Below are 3,658 nucleotides of genomic sequence, written 5' to 3'. Positions count from 1 at the left end.
TAACAAACAATTTGCCGCAAACAAGTGTCCATAACAAACTTTAACGTGGAAAATGAATCGTAGCAAAGAGGACAACACAATGTAATGTTCATAACAAACTTTAACGTGTCATCGAGCATTATGCGATCAGAATCGAACCCTAATTCTCTGTCTCCTTCAACGGAGGGGATGTTAGAACCCTTGCAGATTCTAAACTTGGGTTGATCTCTTTAGGAGATCGGCCTCCTTGGAACTCTATAGGGGTTCCTCCCTCCAAGTTGCTGCTCAAAGGCTGCAGAAAAGATTCATCTATTTCTTAAGAAAAGAGAAGGAATACATGGCTATTTATAGGGCTTTTAAGCCCTAACTCCTAATATGACTCCTACTTAAGACTCTTACTTCTAACCAACTCCTAATAGGACTCCTACTCAAGACTCTTATTCCCTTACAACTCCTAATTCTTCTCTAAGAAAAAACCTCCTACATGAATGCCCCTCTTAATTAGGACTCTCCTAGCTAGAGTCCTAATAGAATGTCCCTCTCAATTAGGACTCTCCAAGCTAGAGTCCTAACAGACCCGCCCTCTTCAAATCAGCCTTGTCCTCGAGGCTGATGATTCGTGAATTCTAGGAATTTGATCTTCAAGTCATCATAGTTCTCCCAAGTGGCATCTTCTATTGGTAGGTTCGCCCATTGTATTAGCACTTCATTAGTGGGTCGTCGTCGTCGAGTCACGATCCGTCGATCAATAATGGCACTTGGCTAGGTCTGGAGTTCTCTTTGGGTAGCCATATTTGGTGGGTGGCTTTGGGCTGTCTCCAAGCACCTATTTAAAACTTCCGTCTAGCTGTTGGTTTGTGGGTGATATGTCGTACTCCTTATAGCATAATTCTTTTGAGTCCCGAATGTAATGAGCCACGGAGCTTGGTGCTTCCTCTAATTTTTTTTGTATCTTACTGGTCTTCGAATCTTCCTGCCATTCCATCTTAATATCCTCAAGGAAGTCGCTGGTTGGAAATAAAACGACCGAAAATTCAGCTTGCTCAAGTAGCTGCGAAAGCGCATCTGCAACAACATTCTCTTTCCACCTTTTGTAAGTTATTTCATAATCAAATCCAAGAAGTTTTGTTACCCATTTTTGCTGCTTAGGGGAAGATATCTTCTGCTCCAAGGGATATTTTAGGCTTTTATGGTCGGTCTTGATTTAAAAGTATCGCCTGATCAAATATGATCTCCACCTCGTTGCTGCGTGCATAATGGCGAGCATCTCCTTATCATATGTTAACATGTTTTGATAGGGGGGAGACAATGTCTTGCTAATGTATGTGAGTGGTCGACCATCTTGCATGAGAACGTCTCCCATTTTGTCTCCAGATGCATCGGACTTAATGATGAAGGGTCGGTTGAAATCTGGTAGCGCTAGCACCGGCATCGTCGTTATGGCTGCCTTAAGTTTGTCGAAGGCAGTGGAGGCTCTGTCCGACAATTAGAAGACATCTTTTTCCAGTAAGGAAGTAAGTGGTGCACTGATCTTTCCATAGTTTTTCACGAACTTACGGTAGTAGCCTGTTAAACCCAAAAAGCCATGTAGCAATTTTATGTTCCTCGGGGTAGGCCAGTTTTGCATTGCTTCAATTTTGAAGGGGTCCACCGTCACACATTCCTCTGATATGATATGCTCAAGATATTTTACCTTTTGTTGAAGAAAGTAAAAATTCGTAGTGGCCGTTATGTGTTCGAAAGGTGGTTTTCGGTATGACTTCTTCATACACTCGTATTTGATAATACCCAAATCGAAGGTCCAGCTTTGTGAAGATTTGTGCTCCCTTTCATCTAGCAATTCATCTGCTATTGGAATAAGGTATTTGTTCTTGATGGTTATGCCATTGAGAGCTCGGTAATCAACGCATATTCGCCATGTTCCGTCCTTCTTGTATACAATGAGCACCGGTGAAAAGTAGAGGTTGCAACTTGGCTGAATAACTCCTGTTTCAAGCATCTCTTTTAAAATCCTTTCTATTTCATCATTCTGAAGATGTGGATATCGATATGACTGAGTATTTGCTGGAGATTTGACTGAAAAAATCATTATACAATGATCATGCCGACGAGTAAGAGGTAGGTTGTGCGGCTCATCAAATATATCTGAAAATTCAGCAAGCAAAGGAAATAGGTTTGGAACTTCAAATTCTATTGGCTCTCCTTTAATTTGCTGCTCAAGTTGTACCAAAAAGCCCCTGCATGCTTTAGGCAAAACCTTCTCCATTTGTTGTGTGCAAATCATCGTTACGTCGCCCTCACGTTTCCCATGTAGTATCACCTGTTTCTCCTTACTGTAAAATTTTATAAATAGTCGCATAAAATTCCAAGAAATATCACCTAATGTCATCAACCATTTAATTGTGAGTATGGCCTCATGATCATCAAGAGGGAGGAGGAAGAAATCTGCAATTATCTCTTGGTCCTGCAGCAATAGTTTCACCTGCGGACACCTATGATCACACTTCAAAATCCGTCCGTTGGCGACCTTAACGACAAACCTGCTGCAATTCTCAATAGGTAAGTTTATATGGACAGCAACCTTACTGTTTAGGAAGTTATTAGTGCTGCCCGTGTCGATGAGAACAGTGATCGGTTGTTGTTTGAAAAGGCCTCCAACTTTCATCGTTTGCGGGTTTGAGTAGCCAGCTAGTGTATGTACCGTAACTTCGGTCGATTGTGGCTCTTCTTCTGCATCTTTTTCTTCATGTTCAAGGCTCTTTTCTGAATGTTCAATGACCTCTTCTTCTATCGGTTCAATCATAAGAAGTCCTCCTTTACTACAGCGATGCTCACAGCTCCACGGCTCGTCACAATGCCAACATAACCCCTTCGCATATCGCTCCCGAAGCTCTTCTCTTGTTAACCTCTTTGGTGTAGGGACTTGGTCAATAGTAGGGGGGGCTGAGGGCTTCAATATTACTGGTTGAGGAGCGACCATAGTCCTCCGAGCTTCATGGTTCAATTGCTCCTCTTAATGTCGTGCGAAAGAGATGGCTGCAATAAGCGTATACGGTTGTCGTGCTTTAACTTCTCCTCGGATCTCCGGCTTCAAGCCCTCAATGAAGGTCCTCAATAGCTATTTTTGAGACCAATCATGAGTTTGATTAGATAACCTTTCAAACCTGGTTTGGTACTCCTGAATGGTGGAAGTTTGTCGGATCTTTGCTAGTTGTCCATCAATATTCTCGTAATCGGTTGGTCTGAAACGGATCAGCAGTCCTTCTTTGAATTGTTGCCATGAAAGGACTCCATAAGTATGTTCAAACTAGTCAAACCACTGTATAGCATCCCCTTCAAGATGTATAGCTGTAATTTTCACCATAGATGCATCCGCGGTTTTGTGGTACTGAAAATATCGCTCCGCGCGCGAGATCCAACCAATCGGGTCTCCTTCTTCCCATCTAGGGAAGTCCACTCTCATGCATGGATAGTTGGGTTCAGTCATAGAGCCTCCCCTCCCTTGGAACTCATCTCTTCGAGCCTGGTGCGATTGGGCAAAGCTCTCTCCGTGATATGATTTTTTCGGGCTTAGTGGTCGGCCCAATCTGAGTTCGGTAAAGAGCGTCCGAATCTTATCCTTCATTCGCGCCTTCAAGGCTTCGAATTTAGCATTTATTACCTCCTTAGATGCCATAGT

The sequence above is a fragment of the Musa acuminata genome, chromosome BXJ2-8 (assembly GCF_036884655.1).
Source record: "Musa acuminata AAA Group cultivar baxijiao chromosome BXJ2-8, Cavendish_Baxijiao_AAA, whole genome shotgun sequence".
NCBI lineage: Eukaryota > Viridiplantae > Streptophyta > Magnoliopsida > Zingiberales > Musaceae > Musa > Musa acuminata.
The sequence above is the reverse complement of the archived record's forward strand: the minus strand, read 5'-3'. Positions refer to the sequence as shown.